Here is a 9,153-nt window from a genome sequence, read left to right on the forward strand (position 1 = left end):
AGGTAGATCCAAATCCAGTTTCCTGTATCCAACTGAGGCAGGTCAGTAAGAAGCCAGGAATGGGGAAGTGGAATGGGGAAACTGAGACAGACAGCTAAACAAGGCCGAGCGTTATCGTCCCTAACCAAGGACACCTGGGAGTAGATGGTTTGTTTACACATTCCAGATCCTGCTGGGGACAGACCCACCTAGGTCCTAGTCCCTTTCCTGTGACATCCTTTGAAGGTGAAACTGGACAGAGAATGACTTTGATCTCCCTTTCCCCTCATTTTGATGCATCGCTATATCAAAGGACACACCTGGAAAGCTGATGCATATACTGATTGGAGATCTCCTCCAAAATTCCCACCTTTAGAGAAAAGATAAAAACCCTGAAGACTAAGGATAGGACCCACTGCGCCCTCTCCACTGAGCACGCTCGTTCCTTCCCCCTCTTCTTTCCTCAGGCATGTATCTTTGCTTTCTTTTCCCTAAGCTCTAAAAGTTCCCAAGAGACTTGCAACAAGGAGAGCAGCAGGCAGCAGCTTACCCTGGGTATCCCCCTAACCCTGTCTGCAAGAGCCTCCGTTTGCCTCTGTAATTCGTTTCCCGATACCCACACAGCCCAGCTGGCTCCCTTCTCCTGCCTCTGTGACTTTCTTTCCAAATGCCCAAAGCAGCTCTGCCTAGGCTCGGCCCTGTTGCTGGGATCCTGCCTTTTTTATCTTAAGCCCTTCCTTTGTTTCACTGTCTCCGGCTTTAGTAAAACGAACACTCAGAATCACCTGGACTGATCTTATGAACTCTTCCCTGCATGAAGCCAAGAACCCACAGATTCCAGACCATGCAGGGGCAGACCTGCCTCAGTCCTTGTCCCTTTCCAGTGACACAATGGGAGTTTAAGAGAACACAGGCTTTGCTCTTAGACCCACCTGAATTAGAATGCATGTTCCTTGATGTCATACCAGCTATGAGACTTAGCTCCTAGGGGTCTCAGTCTCCTAAGCTTTGAGAAAGTGATGATAGCACCATGTGTTACATAGGGCTTTGGAATTATTAACTAAAATAATGCACAAGTTATTTAGCATAGTCTCTGGCACAAAATAAGTGTTCAACATGTGGGAGTTATTAAGATTACTGGTAAATTCAGCCCAAAACTACCCCCTGCCTATCTTCTCCACATGGAGCTCCCTCCACTCAGAGGTAAGATTTACTCCTATTCGCAATTCCATATCTAGCTTTGTGCCCAGCCCATGGTGGGCGCTCAGTAAGAGTCTCTGGGAAAAGTGCATATTTCAGATGTCTGGCTCGCAACCTCATGTCCTTCCACTGCTTGCATGACTGGAGAATCTTTGACTCCATCGCTAACAGCAGAAAGAGAAAGCTGCCTGGGCAGCATCTGCAGGTCTCCTCTGCAAGAGCTACAGAGTACTTCCCTTTGCTCAATAGCGTGAGGCTGCTGTTTCAGTTTTCTATTTTCTGCACCTCCCTCGCCCTTTATTGTTCTTAAAAAAACAGAATGGAAGTAAAGTGGGAGAGGAAAAAAAGCCAGTATTATATTGAAATGCTTATCTCATTTCATCAGATGAATTGCAAAGGCTGAGATAGTGATCTGCATCCTCAAAGAATAATTTCTTTAAATGCCTTAAACTTAATATTCCCTTCCAGACTTTTTCATCTTTCTTATTTAGAAAACAAAAAGCATTAGATTATGTTAAAGTGTCCCAATTAAGCCTGGCTTTCAGAGCCCTCAAGCTCAGGGGGCTATACGCAGGGGGGAGGGGGAGGTACAGATGCGCCAGGAAATCTCTTAAAACCAGCTCTGCCTGCCTTTTCTGGTTTCCTTACATTGCCTGAAGCAGCGCCCTGAACCTGAGATGTGCTTATTTAAGGAAACAGCAAATAAACACACCGTTACAGGTCAAGTCCATTACAGAGTTGGTAGGGCACCTGCAAGCTTCTCTCAGAGGCTTTGGCCCCCAAAGCTTCCATATTTATTAGGAGCAAACCTCTATCTAAAAGAGCATCCATTTTAATTCTCCAGAGAGGACAGCCACTGATCCAAGTCACATCCTTTATAATGAGCTTGGTGTAGAGTTCCTGAAGGCGTTCAAGGCCAAGTTTGTTCTTGCTGTGCTTATGGGTTTGTACTTGAACTTGGAGAAGTCAGATTCAAAGTTATTTTTAATTACAATTGAAAAAAAAAAAAAACCCAACAACCCACTGTAACCTAGACAGATGGGGTTGGGAGTATGGAAAAGAACGGGTCCTTCCAGAAGAGAGAGAAGCAAGGGAGGGAATGAAACAAAGCAGGCGACTCACAAGAACTGGAAGAGACTAGGGTGGATGGGGGAGAAGCTGCAGTGGCTGAGGACACACAAAATTTTATCCCCGAATAGCAAAATTCCCTAGAAAATGTTGGGAGAACAGAAGAAGAAAAAGGAGGGGTAGCAGGAGCCGCTAAGATGATATAAATGACAGCATAGTTGGGAAGGTTCTGGTTTTTTGGCCCAGCCCTCTGGAGAATCAGGAGCCATGCCATTCTCTCTGGTTGTACATCAGACAGTTCTCTGAGTGGCCAGCGACAGGAACCAACTCTGGTTGACTTAAGCAGAAAATTATTCATTAGAAGGATCTGCTCCTGATTCACCAGGCGGCCTGGAAAACAGACTCTGCAGCTACAGCGCCCAAACTCACAGAGCATGTCTGTACAGAGCAGGTCTGCTCAGAACCTACTTGGCGCTACGGCCAGGCCCAAGACGTTACAGCTTCCTCCACTGGAGCGCAAGTCCGTCACCAACAACTGTTCCCTCCCCGCCTCCAACCCCCCAGAACACAACCTTGCTACAACCCTGCTCACAGCCAGGGAGGAGTCCCAGGGGTCTCTTCGCTGGGCCCCTAACTCCTGTTCAAAGTCTGGGTCAGTGTGTGTTAGAGCTCAGCTCATGGGCCTCACCCTAGCCACAACTGAAGCTGTAGCCAGAGCCGTAGCTGGAAAATGGACTTTCTGGCAACTTCAGCCTCTCTGGTCAGACGCGAACCCCATGTCTGGCAACTCCCTCAAACATTGGAAAAGAGTCCAGATAAGAAAGGAAAAATAAAATGACAAAATTCCACTATACCATGGAAATTTTTTGAGTTCCTATAAAGTTCAGAACAATGGGATACCCTGGCTCTAAGCAATAAGCACCAGAAGCTACAATAACTGGTTATGAACACAGGTTCTGGAAACAGGGAGACCTAGGTTCCATCCTGGTTCTATTTATCCTCACCTATGGGATCTTGGGTAAGACCCTTTAACCTCTTCGAGCCTCAGCTTCCTTATCTGGAAAACAGGGTTGATAATAATTCACCGACACTGATGCTGGGGCATCTGCAGTGACATCTGTTGTTTTCATGTGCCCAAGGCCCCTTTTGTGCTAACAGAGTCCCTCTTTCCTGTGGAGAACCTTTTCAGTATAATCCAAGTGGGCCAACTCAACTCACCCTCATTCACATGAGTGGCTACGAGGATCTATTTCCTCTCAAAACACTTCTGATACCAAATACACAGGCTTTCTGCACAACACCATTCTCCAATTCTCTACAAACCAATGGGGTGTCCTGTAATTTAATTAAACTCTGATACCTCCTAGCCAAGTTAGCACAGACCACGCAAGTTAAGGGCTCGGTCCTACAAGACTGTCCCTCTCTTCAAACACCAATCACAAACACCAAACCTTCAAACAGGTTTCCCAGGCTGCTGTCTGACTTGGCTACAAATCAGGGGTTCCCAAGACCCCCTCCTTCCATTTGATCATTTACTCTAATGGCTCACAGAACTCAGAGAGCCATTACCTGTTTCTTACCAAGGATATTATAAGTAATACAAGTAAACAGCCGGATGAAAAGATCCACAGAGTGAGGTCTGGAAGGGCCCAGAGCACAGGAGCTTCTGTCACCAGGGAGTTTGGGCTGCACCACCCTCCTGGCACACAGCTGCATTCTCCAACATGGAAGCCCTCTAAGCCCTTTTGTCTAGTGTTTCTATGGAGCTTACATCACACAGGCACAGTTGACTAAATCACTGGCCAGTGGTGAATACCTCAATCCCCAGCTTCTCTCCCCTCCCTGGAGACTTCAGGAAGACCTGGAAGTTCCAACCCTCTCACTACACGGTGAGTTCCTTTGGCAACCAGCCTTCATCCTAAAGCTACAGCAGGGATTCCAGCCACCATCTCATTAACATAATAAACTCAGCTGTGATGGAAAGGGGCTTATCATGAATAACAAAGATGCACCGCTCATATGTATCACTCAGGAACCCGGGATGAGAACCAAGTATGTGTTTGTTTTGTTTTGTTTATTATATCATGTTATTACAGTGGCTAATAACTCAGGTCTGACCAATCGCAGTACTCCTATATCCCTGGCATCAGTGATTGGCTCAGGGATGGGCATGGGACTGAGGCTGGGCCAATCAGAATCTTCCCTGGAACTTTTCCTCTAAAGAGACCTATAAAAGCAATGTCTTTCCACCTGGGCTCCCACATTGATAGGTGGCTCTGGAGTGGCAAGTGGCCATCTTTCCACCTCATAGAGAGTCTGTCTAGGGTAGAGAAAAAAGTCAGGGTCCCAGTGACACTGCCTGGGCCCCTCCATCCAGCTGGACACAACGTCAGCTGCTCCCTGGGTTTCTCAGTTATGAGAGTCAATACATTTCTTTTTACGTTTAAGCTAGTTTGTACTGAACGTCTGCCATTAACAACCTGAAGAGTCCTGAAGGATCAGCGTTGAAAGGACTGCATGAGATAATGCTAGTAACATGTTTAATAAGGTATCTGGTAGGCATTTGGACCCTGACCTTCCTTGAACTTAATTCTAATAAAAAGGTTTATTATTATTTGCATTGTATCCTCACTCCCTAGGCTAAATGCGTTTCAAACTTTTGCTAAGAAGGTTCCCTCTTTCCTGAATGCATTTTATTTCCCCCTCATTCTACCCAAATTTTATACCCTACAAGGTTTAAACTGCTACTATCTACAAACAGTCCTCTCTGACTACTGCAGCCTCATCGGTTCCCTCCTCTCTATGTATAGAACATCATATAGTGTGTACCAGGCCGTTCCTTCCTTGGGTTCCTACATTCTCATATCATGTTGACCACTTCATGGGTGTCCCATGGTCCAAGCTTCATTATACCTTTGTTGAGATTAAGAAACAAATATTACACTTTTCCATAAGCCCATCTGCAGAAAGCAGGGTATAGCATTGCTTTCCTCTGCAAATAGAGAGCAATTAAGCAGGTGAGCTGACAGAAAGTTTGGCTTTGTGATCACAGATACTCAGGAAATATTTGTTGGTAGACAAATTTCATAGACTGAGTCAATGGATTCCATCTTCAAATCCACAGACGGCAAGAAACTTACCCATGGTAACATGTGAACTGGCAGAATGAGGACTCAAACACAAGTCTCCTAACTTTCAGTTGAATAGTCTTTTATTGGCAAAGTAGGTGAGTTTAGCTACTTTGAGGGTACGCCAACTATAAAGTTACTGATATTTAATATTACATAAACACGTCCTGTATCCTGGTAGTATGCTTCCCCTGCATTATCCCATTCAAACCTATGAGGCAAATACTATTGCTCCCCTTTTTGCAGTTGGGAAAACTGAGTCTTAGAGAGGTTAAGAGATTTGACCAAAGTCATATAGTTCTTAAGTGTCCAAACAAGAAAAAACAAAAACAAAAACCCAGGGCTTAAAAGACTGTTCCCTTAACTACTGGATTATTGTGTGCTCTCAATAAATAAGCATTTCTAGTTGTTGTCCTGGTTACCTTGGAAAAGTCAACTGAAGCCTAAGACTTCAATAGCTTTGACACACACCTTGATGTTCTAAAGATGCCAGAGCCCGAATGCTTCTGCAATTTCCACACTCCAGATGACGCAAGCACCGCTTTATAGCCAAATGTCACATTTTGCTTGTTTTCAACAGAATGCTAATTTTATACAAATTCTTCATACCCAGATTTAGATGAGGCTCCCAGTTGAGCATACTTAGTTTTTATCTACATGTGCCATATCCCAGGTGGAAAATGTGCTTCCTACAATGCAACTGCGTATTCAGAATAATGTATATGTCAGCAGGGGGCTTATAAATCAATAGCTTATTGGGCAACACATATTGTCCTTTTTTTTTTTTTTTGGCCATTTCCATATTTGAGAAAACTAAAACTTAACAACTGGTTGTACATTAATAATGGATCTGAGGCTTGGACAAAAAAGTAAAACAAGTCGGAGTTGGCATCTGCTGACCAAGACCTCCATGGCTTTCTTATCTGCCTGCTCTTATACGCAAGACCTGAGCAAAGCCTAACGCTGGTCAATACTGTCACATCAAGGTGAGGCCTGCATCCTTGGTTTTCCAGAATAAACATTCACTCTGCACTCAGTAAACAGTTCATGCATATCTGCACCAGGCCCTAGGCACAGAGCTGCGCATAGGACAAGGGCCCTGCTCTCCAGTGATGGCATCTGAGTACAAAGTGACAGCTAAGCAAGCAAACCACTGCAAAATTGACAAGGTTATTTCAATAGCAATATGTGCTATGGAGAAAATAGAACAGCATACTGGGAGAGACAGAGACTGGGAATAATACCACAGAAAAGGACCAGAGATAGGTGTTTAGGAAAGGCCACAGTGAGGAGAAAACCCATGAGCTGAGACCTGGAAGATGAGGAGGAGTCGGCTACATGAAGACTCGAGGGAAGGCATCCCAGGGACGGAGCGTGCAGCGTGTGTAAAGGAAATGACAGTGACTGTAGAGCAGGAAGCAGAGGGAGAGAGTAGATTAAATGACATTCGACAGGCAAGCAAAAATCTGTCCATGTCGGATCTGGCAGCTCATTGTAAGAAATTTGGATTTTAAGTGTAGGATGAAGCCATTGGAGGGATTTCCGCCAGAGAGTGATGTGACCTGATTTATAAGCTTTCTGCTGCTCCAGTCCAATTGCATGTACTTACTGCAAATCTAAAGTTCTGGGAGAAAAATGAGCGCCGAGCAAGAGCTGCCTGGGTACAAACTGTATTAAACCCTATAGATGGATTTCCCCCAGGGGGGACAGGAAGATTCTTTCCCAATAGCCACATCCTTACAAGACAAGTGCTTTTGAGAATGTTTTCTGTGGTGTCCAAACTGCCAGCGCACTCCTGGAAAATGTACCCTTGATGTGGTTAAGCAGCAAGTTTACTGAATGACTTGCTGAGCTTTACTGAAAAGTAACCACCCAGAAAGGCAGGTGACCTTTCTTTGTGAACAGAGATAAGGACTTTGCCCTGAACCACCCCTGGTAATGCATATGCGAAGGGCCATGAACTGTGCACCCTAAGAGAGAGCAAAGGCTCTGGGCGTTGAGAATCCAGCTCCATGTCTTCCTAGCAGTATAATACTGGTCACGTTATTTAACACTGCTGGACCTTAGTTTTCTAATCTGAAAATGGAGACTAATAATGGTACTTGCCTTCTTGGATTGTAATATGGATTAAAGGAGGCAACTGAATGAATGCATTAAGTCTAGGACAAGGCACAAATATTTGTCATCAGGGGTCCATATCTGAAATGCGGGCACCTAGGCTAAGAAGTAAGTAAACCACCACAACACAAAGTACTCTGTGGGGTGCAGCGAACTGAGCCCTATGGGCAGCTGTGCCTTTTAGGAGAAAAACACTGAACCTGAGAGCTGGCAACCTATGGCCCATGGGCCAAACTCAGCCCACCCCCTGTTGTGGTAGTCTGTGAGCTAAGCATGGTTTTTACGTTTTTGAATAGTTGGGAAAAATCGAAAGAATGATTTTCTGACATGCGAAAATGATATGAAATTGAGATTTCAGTGTCGATACATCATTGTGTTGGAACAGAGCCAGGCTCGTGCATTTACATAACGTCCATGACAAGTTTCACACAAAAACGGCAGAACTGAGCAGTTGCCAAAAAAGCCATATCGCCTGCAAAACTGGAAATATTTACTGCCTGGCTCTCTTGAGAGAAAGTCTGCTGACCCCTGCTCTGACCAGCTGAGCTGGCTATATTGTAACTAACCAGATTGTCCTTCTGTTCCTATCTCTCCTCACTTACGCTCAGGTTTCTCTGAACAAAACTTGAGATTCCAAGGTGGCTATTAGTTTTGACTGTTCTAGAATTTCATATCAAGGTGGCAGTTCCGTTTCCCCCCGGATACATGGCCTGTAGGCAGATGGGGCACTAAGACTGCATGAACTACCAAAGGAGGGCTGAGGATGTCACGGCCATCCTACCTGTCCCCCAAAAGCAAACTGAACAAGCACAGTGCTGTGCACTTCCTTACTCAGTTACATTTCTAGTGGAAAAATGAAAATGCTAACCAGAATCACCAACTAATATCACATTACTCTATTTAAATAATTGATATAGGACATGATTCAGAGAAATACAAGCACAAGTACCCGAGGCAACTTCTCCCCAGGCATTAGAGTTTTCCACCAGTAATTAACATACTTTTGATTGTACCTTCACACTTGAGAGGAAGACATCCATCTTAGATTCGTGGAAATTTTATATTGAAAGGAACGTACAAATCTTATAGGGTCTCGGGACTGTTCTCTGTCAAAAGCATCGACAGGCATTTTCCTTTTAGCCTTTGATCTCCCTGTCAAAAGATGTCTTTCAGTGAGCAAATTATCAAAGCAAATGCCCTTCCAAGCTCCTTGCCCTTCGGCCTGTCTCTCCTCAGATAGTTAGGGTAGACCTCTGCTTAGATGGGGAAAGCTTACATGGAAATGTTATGCTGCTGGTATATTCAAAACTTAATGTGTCTTTCCCTAACCAGAAAAAAAGATTGTCTCTATCTCCCTTTCCTCTCCTGACTTTTTCTTGTTAATAAGCTCTCAATTTTTTCTGAACCCCTTAGTACATAAAAAAGTACCTCTCCCAGCATATACCAAAAAGTACACTGCATGCTTCATGTGTGTCGTATCTTTCAGCTCTTATTCAACTCTGAGACTGTGTGTTTTGCCCTCATTTTACAAGTGGGTAACCTGACACCTGGAGAAATTAATTTGCCTTGGGTCACCCAGCTTATAAGTGACGTATCTGGCATCTGAACCCAGAGCTTCTGATTCCCAAAACTGCTCTTCACCCCTACAATCCACTGTGGA

The sequence above is a fragment of the Pteronotus mesoamericanus genome, unplaced genomic scaffold, assembly GCF_021234165.1.
Source record: "Pteronotus mesoamericanus isolate MK-2021 breed Mesoamerican mustached bat unplaced genomic scaffold, CSHL_Meso_final contig_2, whole genome shotgun sequence".
Lineage (NCBI taxonomy): Eukaryota > Metazoa > Chordata > Mammalia > Chiroptera > Mormoopidae > Pteronotus > Pteronotus mesoamericanus.